Below are 19,809 nucleotides of genomic sequence, written 5' to 3'. Positions count from 1 at the left end.
AGTAGCGTGGATACTTTCAACGGAGAAATAAAAACGCTGTGCCGTCGAAAAAGCATCGATATTACGGGATAAGAGTTAACACCATTTATACAGTTTCTATATCCTTTCTCCTTGTCCCATAAAAAATATTTGCCAATCTTTGTGCTTCGTTACCTCTCTTCATCCGCCATTCCCCTCTCCTATGCATTTGGTTAAAAAATTTTGCATCCTCGACAACTTTTTCACTCTTTGCCGTTTTTTCGTTCCATTTATCCAGGCAAAATTCATAAAAAAGAAGAAAAACGAGTGGAGATGGACTGGGTCGCTCGATGATCTTCCTTTTATCTAACCGGAGAATTTTTCAAAATGTTTTGCAGTTGGATCGCGAGACTTTTGCGCGACACCTTCGCCATCGCAACCTTCTTTCCTTTCATCTTAAATTCGATTTAGCAGACGACCCGACGACGATACGGTGTCTCGCTAGATGTTTCGCTGTTGTTTCCAATCTACCTGTTCCCGTTTTCCGTTGCCCTTTATTGTCGCGAATCGCGGAACGTTAGCACATTTCGATATTTCGTGCTCGAGACCGTAAAAAAATCGACGCTGAATTGAATTTCGATCGGCCCGGCACGCCGCGCGCGCTTTTTTCCTCCGGCTCGATCGAGGATCATTTTTCCAGCTCTTTTGTCGGGATTTAGTCGACGAGGCCCGATTTTTGCTCCTCCCTGCAGCTTCCAAAATTTTTTCCATCGATACCCTCGCTCGTTCTTTTGTTCCAACCTCTTCTCTCACACCGTTTTCTTTTTTTCAACTGCTCGATCGAGGCAAGAAAGAAAGGAAAAAAAGAAAATTCTTCTCGTGGAATGGTGATTGCTGCTAGACCGGTGTACTCGCTCGAGCAAACTCCACCGGGGAATATCGCGCTTTTAACGCGATTTATCTTTCGAGGTTGAACACGTTTAACGAGTTTTAACTCCGCTTCGCGACTTGCTATTCTAAGCCATTTTTCCGGACGTAACTTTCGGTCGGTGGAAGCGGCGCAATGCGGTATTTCCTGTTTCAACGAAACCTATTGCGATTTGCAAAGATTAAATTTATTCAACGGAATCTATCGACGTGCTTTCAAGCTCGTTACCCGAACCGATATATCGTGAGTGAAATTTTTAGATACACGTACAGTGGACAAGATCATTGTTCGTTAAAAGTGACTAAAATTGCTTTCGTTCGTCTTTCCAAGACGATCCAACTTAGAGATAAAGAGCAATACGACGTAAGTTCTTCAAGAATAGTTTTCCTATTCTTTTTTCTCTAAAATTACGACTATAGGCATTTGATAATTTCGATAAGTCTTAATGGTTTGAGATTAGTCTGATCTAATTAGTCTAGATCAGAGATATATAAAAGTCCTAAGAGTGCTATTAGAAATGCAAGAAAACTGATCGTTCAACTTTTAAGAAAGAAGAAACAGTATTCGTACATCGGCAGTAAAGAAGTTGTCCTACTGAAACACGCTTCCCTCGACCTATCTACGTTTACGACACAGAACGTATGCAACAGGCAGTAAACGCGCTAAAAGTTAACTAAAATCGGTATGCTATCTTTTATTACGACGTCCTGTAAGTTTCAAAAGTTTCAGCAATATGCAATTTTTACACGACGTATTTGCAACGAGAAATACGGTGAAAAAGTCCACAAAATGATCATCGACACTGTCTTTGAATCAACTAGTTGTTTTTACATGTGCAGACAGTAATTCGTATTCTTTAAACGAAGAAAAAAGAGGTCTCTATCCTGCACGCGGAATCGCAACAACGAACGAACGAGATAACAGGGCAATTGCATTACCCAGCCGCAGATACGTGATCGTTTAATAAAACTCAACCACTTACCAGCTCCGTGTTGTACTTGCTAATTATCTTTCACTAGCGATTTGGAATCGACTCGCCAAACTTGCAAGTTTTTCCACCGCTTGATCCAGCGAGCAAACTAATACGTTTTTGCCACGACGGAATCACCCTGACTGGGAATAACTATAGAAGAGATACGCTGACTCTGCGGCGTGTCTTTCGGTTAGAAATGAATCTTAAGGAGGAAAATTGGAGGAAAGTTTGCCTATGCAAATGTGAATACAATTACCGTTGTTTCTTCTATCAATCGTTGAGATAATTCTCAAGAGTCTGGTTTGAAATGAATTAATTTAATAATTAATATAATTAAACGTAGCAAGAAGTTGGTTCGTGTTGCGTAATAAATGTCGTTTAGGAAATAAAAGATATCAACGAACGTAACTTATTTAAAAATATAAAATTCTAATTAAAGAAAGAATCGTGACAATTGGGAAGATACGCGCCATGTTCTTTTGCTAATCGTAAAGTAAGTTTGTTTATTGACTTCCTTGTTATTTCGAGATTAATATTGCAAAAAATATATATATATATATATATATATATATATATATATATATAAACGAAAACAATCGTAGAACGTTTTACTATATTAAAATGGCTAGAAAAAGATCTCATCGAAGAGCGACATTTATCGTGCGATAACTTACCGTGTATTTGTTAGAGTTTTTCTAATGTATAGTGTTATATAAAATACATGGAATGCTGGATCAACAGAACTGCCTCTCAAGTTCTCTTACCTTCCATAGCCTTCTGCTTCTAGTAGCACAGCTAGCACGATCAAAGCAGGTAACATCAAATAACTCTAAATAATTAGATAGATCGGCAAATACCGCTTGCTTCATCCATCCTAAGCTACTTGGTTACGGGGTAGATTTCACGACTCTTAACCAAATCGTCTGTCAAGCTTGTTCAATTTCGTTCTTCATCTTCGGTCAAAGTACATTAGTAGCTTAAGCTGCTTAAGTAGCTTAAAACATTTTAAATATTTTAATATTCGACTTCGTACAACGCGGCTATTGCAAATCGTCGAGCTACGAAGTGTCGGCGATACGACCGTTTAGAGTTTAGAGGATGCGTGAGGTTCTGGTGGCACGCGATTCGACATCGCATTGCCAAAGAATAGAGACACTGCACCGTGAAGCGGTATGGCAGACAGCCATAACTATAACAGTGCGAGACGACGCTTGAACTCAGAATCTATCTAAAATACAGAGTTCGAACGCCTGGGACGACCACAAAGCGGCCTTCGTTATCCTCGGCTGTAGAAAAAGGAAGCGTGAACGCTCGAGGCTGGCATAAATTTGAAGCCCTCCCCCGTATGGTGTGTCGTATGCCGGGCCCTGACGTTCTGCGATCGCGACGCTTGGTATTTTCCGTTATTTTTTGTACAATCGTCGATCTGGACGAACGTCCAAGTAAAATCACGCGAGTTCGACATTTCCGAATCTACAGATACTACTCGGCTTTAGTATTTTCTTACGCTGACAGTGTGATTATTTTCCTAACATATTTCTAACGCAAAAGCTTCGATGTATCGTTAAATTTCCAAAATGTAAGATGTTTCGAACAGTTCTTTGGAACGAATCTCGAAAATAAAATGTTCCATCGAAAGACGAAACGTATACTTTGTGATCTTGATACGTTCGTCAAGTGTCAATTAATGGAAAACGATATGCTTGGTCCGTCGTTAAGCAATGGTATAATTCTAAAGTTACAGAATCAGCTTAAACGAAATTTGTTGTACCTTAAGAAGTTGTAGAGTTACCGTGAATATTTTTTCGAAGGTGACGATGGTTGTCATCCTTGACGCGTTACTCTGTAAAGTTGAATTTCTGTCGTTATTACTTCTGCAACTTTGAAGACGTTTCGTACAACAACGCTTTGCAGGGACCTTTATAACTAGTTACCAAAGTTTCTTTAAATCGGAGAACGTGATGCCCGGCACCGGTAACCGATAGTTTGCGAACTTATATAGATCTGGCGACATTGTCTTGCTTCTTTTAACAAATAATAATCGCCCTAACATTTACTTTCCTCTTTTTTGTGTATGCGCGTGTCCTTTACTCGATTGAAATGTTAATTGGCCCGAGAGCTTGTTAATCCGTTTTTCCTTTTCGTTATAACGAAACGTTATTAAAAATAATAAACACGAGGAAAGCAATCGAGTTGAATATATTTCCCACTCTGCTTTTCCTGTAATTCCTCGTTTTGTCGTATCTTGCGATCCCAATCAGTTCGTTAAAACGATTCAAATGTACTGATAAGCGTTTAATAAAACGTATTTTCGCTTATGCTAGCATATCGGAGAGAGTCGACTATCTAAGCTGATATATATAGAGTTGGACAGCTGATGTAACGAACGTAAAATTTAAGGATGGCGGAAACGATCCGCGAAGAAAAACTAACAGCTAAATTATAATAAATTACATACGCAACTGCGAGAAGGACGTTGCCTTGTTACCATCTGCGTGTAGAAACAGTCGCTCGTTTATCTTCCACGATAAATTAAGTCTAATTACTAGGGTATGATCGCGCGTAATTACGTTATGTTTCGTCGTTGCTTAATTAACGTAAGTTCGTTCGCGGGATTCGCGATATTCCTAACGTCCGCGCCAGTCGAGAAGTTGGCGTACGAAGGGAATTTCGAGAAGAGGCAGGGGACAAAATTGGAAGAAAACGATATCTACTTCCCGTGTAAACAGCTCTTTGCACGACCAACTTTCAAGATTTTGCCAAGTTTCGTTTACACGTAACGTTTGCGTACCAATAAACGCAAACAGGAAGTAAATTAATTAGCAGTCAAATATTTTCGTTGGTTAAGATGCACCTTAAGATGAAGTAGCGGAAGTAACTTTAATGATGTTATTTGTGTCGTATACGATGGATTCCGTATGTATCGAGACTTAACGAATAACAATTATTTATGTTGATCTTAAACTTTATTAACCGTATTGCATATTATATCGTATATTATATCGTATATATATATATACGTATTCAGGATATAAAGAAATGGTACTTCATGAAAACTTACCACGAACACGAGATGGAATGTTGGTCCGATGCTAGAGACAGCCTAGAACAGAAATAATTTCTTTTATGCAATATTTGAAAAACAGAGGATCGTAAACTTATATAAAAATTGTAAACTTGTGTAAAATAATCGCTATTTCTATGGTCCATCACGCTTATTCGCATAATAATTCCCACAAGCGCTTCTTCTTCGTTAATAGCTTCTTCCTATTTATTTTAAATTTACCAACGTTACTTTTATTTGAAACACTCGCGATATCTCAAATGTCGTTGCTATTTACGTTTATATTATTTAAGCAACGAAACTAAAAATTTCTAGGCTTTCTCTGTCATTTATTAACAAGTTTTTTACAAATGTCTAGCCACGGTAGCTTGTAGAGCGTTAAGAGTATAAATTCGTGGCTGGTGAAAGAAGAGTAAAGGATGAAGATGGCGGAGAACGGGAAGAGAGGTGCGAATTTACGAGACAGGTACGCGGATGGTTCCATGCTCTGCTTTCATCTGGAGCAACAACAATTCCGGGGATCCGGTATGCTGGACCTCTCGTCACTCGCAGACAAACAGTTTCGGTAGTTTCGCAGCTGGTTCACGCGGTATGCGTGTTAGCTAGCGTTCTTGCACACCGGAACGCACCAGATAACGCTGACCTGAAAAACTATGCAGCCCGCCATAGATCGTCATTATCTAGAGGAACAGCCGGGGAAAGGGACCAGGGAGAACAGGATGCATTTGTCCCGTTCTTTCCGGAGGACGCGAGAACCGTGTATCTCTTTCGGTGGAAGAGCGTTGCTTGAATATGCGGGATGAACCTGTACATATGCACACGCGTACCAAATATGTCAGAAGGTTCTGCGAGCAGAGTGCATAGACGCCGGATCCGATCCATTTATCTTAGATATTCCGGTTTTAGACTATCTTCAAGGCGAGTTTTATGCCAACCAAGAGAAAGGACGATATCGTTTTCAATTGGATCTAAATAATCGAGATACGCCACTTACCGACATAAAATCAATAATTGCGCGACATTTTTTGTCGCAACGTTAAATCGCAAAAGATATTGTATTTAAAGCTAACAGTCGTATATCGACGGACTACGGAGACGATGAAACCGCGAGAGAAACAAAGTCAAATACAGAAGTTTGAGACATTAAAAAGCTTTCGACGGGATACATACATATATGCACCATCGAGTTATTCTTTCCTTGAATTATAGTTCGAATAATACATCGTATTTGCCATGCATACGGGTACGAGAATTCTCACATATTTTATACCTATTTTCTAATGGATCAAAAATAACTACCTACTATACGCGAAACGTTCAAGTGGATTTTTATCAAGAAAAATAAATGAAACGATACCGCGCAATGAACTTCGAACGGATTAACAGATTCTAATAGCGTTCTCGTAGCATTCTAGTAGCCGTAAATTCATTTAATAAAATTCGTCATTTTGCACGCGTATAAAATCGCAAAGTACTACAAAGCGCGACGAGGGATGATGTAAATTATGGGAGGGCGAATCTTCGAAAATCGACACGATAGAAAATATCGCGCGACCGGTTAAAAACCGAGACACGGGGAAACCAGAGATAAAAGAAGACGATGATGAGAAGACGAGAAGGAATCGTTCGATTCTTTCAAAGTCGTTTAGCAAATACACTTTCGAGCTTTACTTTGCCCTCGTTCGAAGAACTGCCTCTCGCCGGAGGAAAGAGATGGAAACGGGCTCGCCACTTTGCTCAACGAATTTTCTACCGTGCGGCGAGTAGTCGTTTCTCATTGTCCGTGCACGCAACTTCGATCCACGCTAGATTTCGCACGCTTACGACCATTGCTGGGAAACGTCTCTCGTGCAATACCATCTAAAGAACCGAAGGAAAAGTATTTCCTCCAATTTGTAGTTGTTCGCGTTTCAGTTTGCCGGGTTGCTCTTTAGTGTATTCGGGAGATTAGTGTAAAGAAACGAAATTATTGTTCGACGGTTGGATTTTGTTGGATCGCGGATGATTTATTAATTTAAAGCACTTGATCGTTATCGTGTGAATCTTGAAATTTCAATTATCGCAGACGATAGAAAGTATTTTTCGTAGAAGTAGAACGTTGAAACGGATAATCATTCTATTCTGTTTCCCAATTTTTGAATCGCTCCAACAATCTTTCTTTGCTCTGTAGATTAAAAATACGTTCTTGAAATTAACACTACCCTTTTATTATAAAGGGTTTATTCCGAAAAATAGCCGAAATAAAGAAATTCAATTTAGCGTCGTTCCATGCTTCCGGACAGCAGTAGTAAAATGTACAATTATTTTATAAAACTTTGTTCCTCTGTAGAATATCGTTTTAAATCTGCTTTAACGCTTGCATTTTTAATTACAACTCTGAAATTATTTTAGAAACTGAATAAGAAAAGACTAATCTTTCGTCTTAAAATTTTGTCACTCCGTTGAACTGCTCTTTACAATCACGCTCTCCCTAATTCTCATTTTTCCACAATTACACACTTCTTCCTCGTTATTTCCATATTCCGTATTTCCCATTTAAATGATAAACAGCCTTAGCGACCGAAAACAGCGGTTTTAAACGAACGCGCATAAATAACGCAATGGTTTCTGCGATTCCGGTGAGCGAGAATACGAGAAGAGAGGGAAAAACCACGAATCGCAATGTACGTGTACGAGACATCACGGCAACTCCAAACACGCGGTTTCGTTCGCTTGTACATCTGTAAATGTGCCTGCCAGAATTTCTGTCGCGTTTCTTCGAATCCATGCACAGTGCAGAGATTGTTGCTGCGGTGTTTCACGTCAAGAGTGCTCCGAGTTCGGAGCTTAGATGGAAGGAAACAGAAAGTCACGAAAAGCTTTGTTTGCTTTTACCTGAACTTTGCGAAAGGAGAAAATCAATTGCAAGTTGCGAGTAGCAAAAGTATGTAAAGTCGCGGGGAAAAATATATCGGCATTATATATTCGTATAACGTACGTATTATTTCTTAAATAATCGAAATTAACATCTACATTTTTGTCGAAACAAACCGTATTTGAAGAAATTTCATTGATATCCATTTCCACTGGCTGACCTACCACTTATTTTTCTTTCCAACTGTGACTTTCAACGCAATCTGTTTCAACGATAGAGACTTCTAGAAATTGCAGTTGGGTTTCAAATTCTTGATAGTTTAGGGGATTGAAATATAAAATGTTTAAATAAATATATTATAAAGTGTTGCGCTGAAAGAAAACAGATTAATAATTATCCGTGGTAATATGGCTGAATTAATTATTGAGATAGAGTGGTTGGATCGGTTAAAGTGTAATTTTTATATTTAGCCACCCATGCACATTGCAATTCATGTTAGGATATAAATGGATGCTCGTTTAGGTACAACTACGGCTTCATTTATCATTCTCTTTTCTCGTTCACTTACATTCATTGGATTAACTACAGCTCTCTGCAGTAAAGGAAAACGATTATAACTTGAGGAAGGAAAGTCTCTTTACGTGTAACTGCCTCTATTCGCCGCTCATCCATTTTTCAGTTATATCTATCGTAATAACATCGTAATTTATATCGAACTTAATGAAAATTGAATAAATCGGAAAAACTAATAAAAAGATGTGCGCAATAAATTAAAGCAATCAGGACCGAATAAACACCAAATAAGCAAAATTTATACGACTAATTTTTAAACCAAAGTGTAACTTGTGATAAATGACCGATAAATATATTATGCTTACATGATCCTTTTCGCAATATTTGTTGCAATATGGAAAGCTCGAACGAAAGATCGAACAGCTGAATCTTATTCAACTAGAAAGAATTCCATGTAATTTAATCTAATAGCAACGTGTACGTTGCAAGTACAAGCTAGTATCAAACCGCGTGTCTTAATGTCTTAATTAAGAACAAGTTCTGCCATCTCTCTGTGATGGAGAGCTCAAGCTAAATGCAATTCGCCAGTCGAGGTCAGTAGTAGCTGAGACTTGCTTGAATATCTAACACAGGATATGGATTGTTAACCATGGCTCTCGCGATAATCTCATGGAGCAAAATAAAATTTCGTCAGCTCTCTGGCTTCCGTGGCAATAATATCGACTGCCGGAAGTAAATTATGACCACGGAATTAAGGCAAAACTAAAAGAGTACAAAAGATATAAAAGATAACAAAATTTGATCGTCTTAGGGGCGAGTAAAATATTTCCTATATAAGAAAAATTAGGTATCTGTCTGTTTACAATAGGAAAATATCAAAATTAGGTATGAATATGATTCTTTCACATCCAGAATCGTATATTACAGGAGAGGAAAAAATTTAGGTCTCCAACATTTAAACCGCGCTGTACTATCGTTCGAGATTTCTAAGATTAAACAAAAGATTTGTCTGCTGAATTTATCTTGGCATACAGAAATAAATTCAATGTTTGAACTACATCGAGTTTGCTGCAACAGCGCAAAACAAACATTTACCCAATCCCTGTTATTAGTAACCTACAGCGATATCATTCCTCAAGCTTACCAACCACAAAATTGTTTCCTGCTTCGGGAAAAGAACACCGGTATAAAAGATAAGTAGCGAATTTTTATCTTTCTCAACGAGCGAAGCGCTTGGAAAAAAGCAATTAACCTCTCATCCTATTTCCTTTTGATATCTTTGTCAACGTTCTAAATTATGGTCGATCATTCCTTAAAATAGCCTTCTCATTGATCTCCTTCTTTACCCGTGATATTTAAAATCGACCCACGTCGATAGTTAAAAATGGCAGATCTCGAATATTTGTCTCACGTTCCCCGAGAAATTCTCCGCGTTTCTTACGTTTTGACACGATCGTTCTTCGCCAAAGTGCCCATACTCGTATTTATATCGATTCACCGGCACGAAATAGCACAGAGTCTGAGCAATCTCTCGCGTTAAAGTTGAGTTCGTTTAAAGCTTAGATTACGGACGAGCTGAGATCCTTTAAATATCGAATATACACCAAACCGAGGTTTGAAATCTATTTCTGAAATTTAGTCCAATGAAAAATCCACTTGATCAAATTCGTTACATTCGTTTCCACAAAATTCTCGCAAAGCTTCGCGTTATTCAAACTATGGATTTAAGTTTTCCAGGGTGAATTTAAAAGTATGGATCTTGCTATCTCAATGGTCGATCACCTTATTATTATATATCACGCTGGTTTCGATCGATCATCTCATTCAGAGATACCACCATGGCTACTAAGCCCACGGAAAGTGCAAGGAAAATCCCCATGATTGCAAGCTTAAGTTACAATCGCAAGTAGTATTACGTTCTAGGCTTCATCATTTCGTTTCCTTGACCGCTAATGGAATTGATTTTCCCATTTCCACCTAAAAGCTAGCGCGAGCGAAACGATTGCACCAAATCCACGTGTATCAAAGTGTCTCTATACTTTAAAAACCTCTATGCTTTTAAAAACTCTACTAACTAATAAAACTAATAAAATATTATCTTGCTTTGTACTTACAATTAATTGACATCTATTTTTCTGCAAAAATGTGCGGAAGCTGCTACAAAGTTCTACCAATTTTGATACGTTGTTTCGTTATGATTCTTGCGATAGAATTATCTAGTTCTATGGAGAGCAGAATTTCAATGGAATTTCAAAGTAAATCGAAGAGTAGGATGATATTTCCGGGATTCCTAGAGTTCCCTTTGTCAGGATTTTCCACGCGTCTTGTGTGTAATTAAATTATTTGAACGTGCCTGTGATATTGACCGACGGGCGCGTTTCAATTTTCCACGGTGACGAAACCGGTCGCGCGTCGATTAAAAATTGTCGAGCACCGAGCTGCGTGAAGTTGGTACCCTGAAATGCCAACTTTTATAAAACCAAGCTGCATTCGGTTGTCCACGATTTCACCACATTCGTCCAATCGAAATTTTCGTTTATCCACTCTTCGAAAAAAGAAGTTATCAGGTTTTTAAATTTTCATTTGGCGATAATCTTTCTTCGAATGGCGGAGAAACGAAAATTTTGATCGGCAAATGTGGTCAAATCGCGAACAAACGAACGCAGTTTGGTTTTTGTAAAAATTCGCAAGTGGGGGGCGACGGGGTCAGCTTCGTCCAGCTCGTGCACCGCGCATCGAAAACGCTGACAAACGCGGCAAATTATCGATCGATCGTGACAGTGGCTGCACGAGAATCAAGCACGCGAGAACTCGACCGTTTGATGCGGAAATGTGCCAATATTAAACATCGCCACAATTATCGTATATCTATTGGGGTATTTTTAATTCGTTTTGAAGTAGTGCGCGGGCAAAGGGAAAACCTTATCGCAACAATTGCCGATACACGTCCGCCATTTCTGTCAAGTTCATGATTTAACGAGTAACCGTGCTATAGATTTCTATCGAAACGACGATTCTTTAAATCATATTTAAACTCCATAATTTTCCAACAGTTGCGATGCTTCGATTACTTCGATAAATCATGTTCTTCCTACATCGATATTGTGTTAACCGTGTCTATAGTGCCTGCTTTGTTCGTTAATAATAATCGGTTTAACATACAAAGCGATCGACAAACATTGTTTATTATGTTTGCCGTGTTTTAACAAATATTGATCATTATGGATAGACGAACATTTGCGGACCATCGACCACGCATTCATTCACCATTAAACTCGTTAATAATTATGCAAACTCATTATCTCTAATGATCAATGCTTATCCAATATGTTACAGCCTGATGGCTTTAATACAGGATGATAACTTGATGATCTTAAATACTATACGAGTTGTTTATGACGTGGCAGAACTGTTCGAAAATAAGTTGGATATTATTAAGCGAAACTATACGATAATAAGTATTAAATTTCCACTTAATACAAAAATTAGAAACTATTTTACTATGTTCTACTCCGCGTTAAATATCTTTGAGTTACATACCAAAGTTATTCTCTAGCGCAATCAGCACTTTGTTTATCACAAGCTACCAGCAACTAAATTACAATATCCTGCGTAATAGAATTTCAGACATTCCAACGAAAGCACACGTAACATTCGCGCACATATCACTACGATTGTTCTACCGACGCGGCTCATCTCGTTTAATCCACTGTGAAATCACCACGTTCGATCGCTTTTAATCCAATATAAAGAATCGAACAGATACAAAGAAAACAACACGATTTTATTTAATCTGTGAGTTTCAATTTCCTTTTCCTAGCAAATAAAAATCTTACTTTGCAAAACTATAATACCGCTATGATCATTCTAAGGAGGTTACCGGCTAACTAACAAGTGTAGCCAACTTAATATATGTGTCTCAAGCTTGGATTGCCAACTTAACACGATCATGATGCAGAATGTCGAAGTTCGATTGACAGAATCAAAGAAACAATCGATCTTTATCGAACTCTCGAATATCGGTTTAATAACGAAAGCGATTGCAAATATATTCGTAACGTTGTGTATGGTGATAAGTGGACGTGCTGGAACGATCGGTATAATTAAGTAAGTAATTAATTGTTGAAATATAATTCAAAATAATACGCTATACATAAAAATACGACGAATAGATAGCGGATTTTTATGTAATTATCGGTACGAAAAAATTAAACGATAATATCGTATATATATTCGTGATAATATTCGATGGATAGAATCTCTGCTTGGATCCCATTTTTCTAATTGTTTCCTTAAAAATATCCGTTTGTATGGATATACGTAGTTTAACAATTACTAAAGAAGTACAAATAGCATATTTCGATTACTTTTCAAAATGCATGTGATTACTTGAACGTAACTTGTATAATAAGAGAAATTAAATTAAAAAGATCTTGCAAAATCAAAATGGCGTATTGGGAATGCAGCTTTCTATCGAAAGTATAATACTTAAAAAGGGATCTGATCTTGAATTAAAACCATCTATAACACACGGAGCGACGCGGCGGTGGTACGTTTAACTCGGTTTCGTCGAACTTTTCGCGAAGAGTTTATTTACGGAATTAAACAGCCGTGTCGTTACTTGTATGGAAGTTGCGCGTATCGCGAGAGATTCGAAAACAGGAACAAAATTTCATTCCGACTCAACTAATTCGGCCATGTAAATACAATATTGGCTGGTCGCCTCGATCCGCAGGGATTCCAACGAACCGCTACGCTAATCGACCTATTTTCTGTCCCCTGTCTTCGGCCGATCCTTTTCGCCGATAATGCTGCATCGCTATCGAACCTACGTATCGGTTTACTTCAATGTTCGTGGAAAATGACAGGTTTCCCTTTTTACATTGTCTGCCAGTTAATTAGTTCCTACTCGCTCGTTACGAAAAGAATAAATCGACGATTTTTAAAATTAAGGCAGGTAATTGGCAATGGAGTTATCGATGTTCTATATCGATATTGTATATTTTACAAGCCATACAACGGACGAAAGTGAAATACAGTTCTTCTGTATTCGGTATTCACAAACAAAGTATGTTTCAAAGCAAAGTTGATTGTTACCGATTACAGAAATCACATGGCTAAAGAAGCCTGTTATTTAACATAGAAACCGATTTATTTATTTATCGAAATATAAACGATCGATACAATACGCGTTTTGAATTCTGATAAATTATTTATTACATTTTGGCAGTTTTTTAGCAGCCAGTTTAATAAAATAACTTGGCTTAAGTCAAGATTTTTGTATCCGTTGTATCTATCTATTTTACTTTTCTTCTACGGTTATTACATTCGTGAAAGCCTCGCCCGCCCATTCAAGCTTTCTAAAAATTGTTCTCATCGTAGTATTTATAGCTTTGCTATAAGCTACATCCTATATATACCGTATATTACGACTAAAACATATCGCTTTACAGCAGTTACGTAACTATGTATTTTGCGAATTGCAAAAATCCAGTATTTCGAAGTCGTAGTGCAATTTCACCGACTCGCAATCTGTTTTCTCGCAATCGTTAGAGGAGTTGTAGCAACTTCGATTTGCTTATAATTTCGATAATTCTTTAATTATCTATAATAATAGTATCTATAATAATAGTGTACATAACTAACAAAAGTAAATATTTTCATTCAAATATGGAAGTTTCAAACAGAAAATTATTAATTACTTAATCGTTTAACAATGATATTTAAAAAAACCGATAAACAAAATACATTGTACATAGATACAGATAGTTATGTACGTAAAGGTATTAATAATTATATTTTATCATGTTACCATTATGATGAATCTCCATGGCATGGAAGATGAGAATGCACTAGTAGAACAACGAGAAATGATATTTCTTTTTCACGATTCACGAATTTCGCGACATTTAATACAACACGTAATTAAGCAACGAGAAACATCTTAAAACATGAGGAACGTCGCGATAATACGTAAGACACGAGCCGTATCGTAAAACTAATGTTGAGCGTGCGATACCGCGGCAGTGACTGAGAATATAACGACCTTTCCTTGACGTTTCATAGCGTCTTTGTTTATAGCCCCCGTTTTTGTATTGTGTTGAACCCCTGCTCGTTCAAGCCCCGTGGTGGAGAGCCGAGCCAAGTCGTGATAAATATTTATACATTTTATGACAAGCTTCTACTACAGAATATATCATTCACGAACATCTTTATTTGTACAAATTATTTCGACCAACTTTTAGTATTTTAAAATATTACCACGTATTTAAAAAATTACTATAGAAATATCTTTACTTTATTTACGATCTTAATCTAAATTTATACATATGACGTTCCGACAATTTTTAAAGTTACATAATATGCTATTATATTATAAAAATAATACAATTGTAAAAATCGTATTAGAAAAAGAAATCAGAAGAAAAAGACAGATAAAGTTAGAAATATTTTGCTGGATGAAAATTATAGGTAAAAAAGGCCTACATTTTTTTATTTCCGTACGTGTTTATGTATGTACGATATTTTCCTTTCCAACTTCAAGATTAAACACTATATAGCGTGCACGTCAGCGGTCCATTAGGAAAATGAAAGTTCTATTGTGCCACGTTAATATAATAAATTCTTGAGCGAAATATTTTTGCCGTGCCGAGTTCCTAAGTATTTTGCAGCAATCGTGGCATTAGTGTCATCCAACGCTCCTGGGGCAACGCCGCATTTATCAGATTTTCCCTGCAAATGGACCAATTACACTTGTTGTCACGATCGGAATTTGATTCGGATAAACTCGCGCGGTACGCGCACCTGTTTCAATTTGATAGTTAACCCCGTTCGTCGACGCAACTAATTTAAGCATGTAAATAGGATATTGGTCTGCGTATCGAACCCACAGGGATGCGATAAACTTACCGAACAACACGATCCATTCCTAACCTCTGACTTCCTTCGTTGAATCTTCAATTACGTGGATTATTCTAGTTTAGCGCTCTCGGTGAAACTGGCGTTAAGACGAGACCATCGAGCATCCTCGACATTGTGTTCGAGTTTATGCCTGAACTTAATATTAGTCATAGGAAGTATAGAATGTGGAAAGGCGAGCTACGTAGCAGATCATGATGAATTTTTGTGCACGATGAATCGACCATGATGAAGTGCAAAAAATTAGAAATTTACACTGGATAGTGTGAGTAATATGAATAGAAGGATGGTAAAAGAATAGTACGCGATAACAAAGAATAAAGCTTAACGAAGTGTAAGTAGAGGAAGATGGAAGGCGATAATCCTAGGTAAAATAGAATAATGATAGGATAGAAGTTGAGATTAGGCAAAATGTCAAGAGACGAGACGAATCTGAGACGACTCGTGGAACGAATTGTCTTGATTGCAAATGTAAAACTTGTAAACGTTTTGAATGTGTAGCGATCTTTTTTAAATGAAAAGAAAGTAGATGATATATAGTTTGACTTATTAATATTTTAACTCTATGCACTCTTTTTTGAGAAATTTCCAAGTTGATAGACATCCTATAAATCTTGCATTCGACGTAGTATCTTTATTTATAAAAATCAATCAAAATTCTCGTATAATGATAGAACGGATAATCCCATTTCACGATTAGTTTTTCCACGGGAACGAGAAAAGGCGAAGAGAAAAATTCTAGTGTGAGGCAACTTGGGAAAGAAAATAGAGAACAGCGGAAAGAGAAAGTAGAGTGGAACACTTCTTCCTGCTTGGAGTTACAAAGGTCTCGCAAGTCGGCCGCGGCATTCAAAGGAAGCACATAAATCCAAAGACACAAATGACTCGTTCTAAAGTGATTTTATTCTCCCTGTTCGACGCGTCTCCTATTCTTCCTTCGAGCCAATCGTGCGACGAGCCAAGAACGAAATCCTCCTACGAATTCTTTCTTCTGCTACGAGCGACACTTTTATTTCTTTTTCACCCGTTTCCCGTTCCGCGAAACGAAACAAAGCTAGAGAGATGTTCCTGATGCTCGATTTTCCAACGCGTAAACACGCGAACGTGCACATTCGCTGCAGTTGCTGTTTCGTGGTGTATTTCAAGATTAAGAATTTTCACCTTGATACAAGGACACAAAGTAGAGGCTGTGAAAAGCTTGAGGAAAGGAAGGGAAAACCGAACAGAAGGTTGCCTCGAAGGATAGGCTACAAGGAACGAATGTAAGCGTAGCAGGGATTTAAAGGGCTAACTAAGTGGGGGAACGCAACGAAAGAACTTCGAGAGGGACTTATCTTTCTCGGTGTTTGAGTTCTAGCAGGCCAAGTAGCTTGAGAGATTTAAAGATTCCTCGCAAGTAAAAGATTCACAGAAATATGAGAAAAATTTGAAACTTGCCATATTGATCATGTAAATCTAGTGTTTTTAATTGGAATATTTAGCGTCCGAGTTCTTTTCTGTTTAAATGATAAGGCTTGAAAATGTTACTGTCTGATAGTTTAATATCTGTCCTGAATCTGTTAACGAGAAGGAAACAAAAATTACGACAAAGTTGAACTCTACTGTACAGTATATATAGTATATTCTACAGAGATTCTACAAGAATTAATAATTTCTAAATATCCAGCAACATAAATTATTCCATTCTTAGATTTCCATTAAACCACCTTCTAAAGACTTTCTCTCTAGGTAATCTCACTTAAATACCAAAGCACCGATCTCTATCGATTAGTAGAACACGGATTTCTTAATTTTTCATTCGGTTGGACACAATAAGTTTGTTCTCATCGAGGCGGAAGGAGCAAAGTACGAAACACGGTCGTGCACAAAAGAGAGTAATAGCTTACACGAACTCGAAGTTCTCCCCTATCGCGGAGGGTTATTCTAAAGGAGCTTTCAGCTTTATTAATGCTGGCACTAATTTTCACCGACTCCGCTCTGTCTCTTTTACAGCCATCTGTCACCGTTCAACAGCTTCTGACACACTCGACATCCCGCTGTCTTACATAGCGAGAGCAAATTGTTCACTCTCTTTTTGACGGCATTCGCTTCGCTTCTCTTGCTTTCTGATTTCAATTGGACCGGCTTGCGTACGAAATGTTTTCGTTTGTCGTGTCAAGCTTTGCCGATCTCCGTGTTTCATCGCGTGATGTGTGTCGTCGAATTACGAACGTGAGGGTATTCGCGAGCATACGCGCACAATTTAATACAAATATATTATTCGCACAAATTAATTTAACAGGAATTTATTATTTGTATAAATCAATTTAATAGAAATGTATTATTTGTATAAATCAATTTAATAGAAATTTATTATTTCTATGAATCAATTTAATAGAAATTTTTTGTTTGTAACAAATTAATACAAATTTATTATTTGTAAATGCGAGGATGTTTGTAAGCACATGCGACCAATTTAATACGACTTTATTATTAATTACTCATTTCCTCTGAAATAATAAATTATATTATACTACTGATTGCATTACATAAGATTGAAATAAAAGTGTAGGAATAACGCGTTTAGGGAAATTTTCCGTTGAACACAAGGAAAATTGAATTTTCTAATATAATTGTTTTTAGTAACGACAAAGCTTTCCTAGATAAGTTTTTGAAAACAATTTTGTAGACTGTACGAAGAAGTGCCAATGATCGTTTGATACTTACCTAAAGGGTTAAAATACTTAATATAAAATAGTTGCTGTAAAATAGTACTTCCATTAAACACATTTATTCAGCTGATTCATCGCGACGGGTAATAGTAGTACCAACGCTGTAAGTCCGGTTCCATCGTTTCCAGTTAGCATTTAAGAGGAAGTTAAGATGCAATTTGCGGTCAAATGAGAAACGCCGATTTCACGTCGCTTCGTTTAATTCCCTTTTAAATTTTATGCCTTCCCGTTGAATCCTTTCTTTATTTAAAAAGCACGTTGATTTCGGTAACGTAAAATCATGCGTATTACGCGAACTGGTTAATAAAAGATGGAAGAGTACATGCTACGTAAATGCAAACGAACTTGCATTTAACGTATCGGGAGCCGGGATATCGTTAGAATAAAAGCCACCGAATGTTTTTCTTGATATTTTAATCATCGTTTCTTTTTATCGAAAGAATAAATAACGTGGAGATAAAATAAAAACGAGGAACATAGAAGAAGTTGAGAGAGATTTGACGAGAGAATCGTTGACTCGAAAATTTTCATCAGTCCGCGTCTTTTGTGCGGAATTCGGCTGAACAATGCTGTAAGATTAAAATCTATCGGCATCGAAATGTATGAAATTTTAATTTTAATCGGTTACCTATCTTTTGTAAAATATTATCATTGCCGTCGTGAAATTTTATAGCGATTAGTATTGCTTCTTATGCACAACGTATAATTGTGAATTTGTTACGTTCTCAAGTGAAATCTCTGAAAAATCTTTTCATATTTCGTTCTGAAACGTCGAACGAAGGAGAAAGGAGAATACTAAAGTACAAGGAGTTTCTCGGAGCATTTTACGGGAGTACTATTTCTGCAGTGGCCATAATGGTTATAGCCAAATATTTATCCATGAAACTTTTCAGTAGTATAGCCTTTTATGTCTCTGGGAATATCTTTGATAAAAGTTTTCCTTGTAGAACTAAATATTTGTTCAATTTACAATATCAAGCTTAGGTACTCTTAGAATCGATTTGCAAAACAAATTAGTGTATTATAAATTCATAAAACGTTCGTTTGCTACTTACCATGGACAAATTAGACTTCGAATTTGAAAGTTCGAAATAGAAATTCAGTTCTTAGATTAAGGACTCGACTAGTAACTTTCTAAAGGTTATGTAAAATTCAAAAGAATATTCACAAGGAGTATGCATCGCCTTTCTTAAGCTTTCATCTCTCTTTTTCAGCTCCTCTCTTGAAAACATCTCGAGAAGAAGAAGAAACTTCGCCTATTGTGCTAGCCGTAAGCAGAAAGAAGTATCCGTCTGGATTAAATATTTTAAACTTCGTCGCTCCTGAACTTCAGAGATTCTCGAGCCAAATCAACGTGACGAGCAGTCGATGGTTCGTACAACATACATATATTAAAAATCGGTGAAACTTTGTTTCAATATTTTTTTCCTAATAGACTGCAAAACTTTTTCTCTTATCTTAAACAAAATCTTCGTTAACAACACGCTGAAATAATACACTGACTCGCGAAATTGTATAATATTTTATAAACGTATAATATGTGTTATAATACGTTTAAATATACGATTATTATTACGATTATTATCAGTAAAGTTTTAGATAGATCTAAAAATGTACACACATAATACAAAAGTTATTGGCTTCAAATTCGACCAATTTAATTATGGCAGTAGTATTTAGTTACAGCGTAAATGAAATATCAAGACGTTTTATACGACACATACAATATACGGTGACGAACAAAAGTATCGGCATAGCTGCAAATAAATCGAACAGAGAACTCAATGTTCGATTATTCGTTTACCTTATAACGACATTCATTTGTATTTTATTCGGTCTCCTATCTTTAAAAGAAAGTATTAACAAGTGTAAAACGAGTCGTAGAATCCA

The 19,809-nt window shown here is 37.0% G+C and overlaps 1 protein-coding gene and 1 long non-coding RNA gene across 9 annotated transcripts in view; one reads left to right on the top strand and one right to left on the bottom strand.

Moving 5' to 3' along the window:
* The window catches only part of LOC139994522 (uncharacterized), a 342,661-nt gene that overhangs the window by 121,728 nt on the left and 201,124 nt on the right, over positions 1–19,809 (top strand). The window contains exon 2 of the long non-coding RNA XR_011801657.1: positions 19,134–19,290. This is a non-coding gene — a long non-coding RNA (uncharacterized lncRNA). The remainder of the gene's footprint in view (positions 1–19,133; positions 19,291–19,809) is intronic.
* The window catches only part of LOC139994516 (zwei Ig domain protein zig-8), a 235,678-nt gene that overhangs the window by 110,028 nt on the left and 105,841 nt on the right, over positions 1–19,809 (bottom strand). For 3 of the 8 annotated variants that reach the window (XM_072017255.1, XM_072017260.1, XM_072017261.1), the window contains exon 2: positions 4,921–4,962. The exons of 1 other annotated variant lie outside the window; for it this stretch is intronic. The gene's annotated coding sequence lies outside the window, so the exon portion shown is untranslated. Of the gene's footprint in view, positions 1–4,920; positions 4,963–11,830; positions 12,116–14,102; positions 14,275–19,809 lie in introns of those variants that run through there. 4 more of the 8 variants (XM_072017256.1, XM_072017263.1, XM_072017258.1 and 1 more) reach the window with 3 other exon arrangements.

This window comes from Bombus fervidus, chromosome 14 (assembly GCF_041682495.2).
Source record: "Bombus fervidus isolate BK054 chromosome 14, iyBomFerv1, whole genome shotgun sequence".
Taxonomy (NCBI): domain Eukaryota; kingdom Metazoa; phylum Arthropoda; class Insecta; order Hymenoptera; family Apidae; genus Bombus; species Bombus fervidus.
Note: the sequence above shows the minus strand (reverse complement) of the source record. Positions and strands in the feature narration are given on the sequence as shown.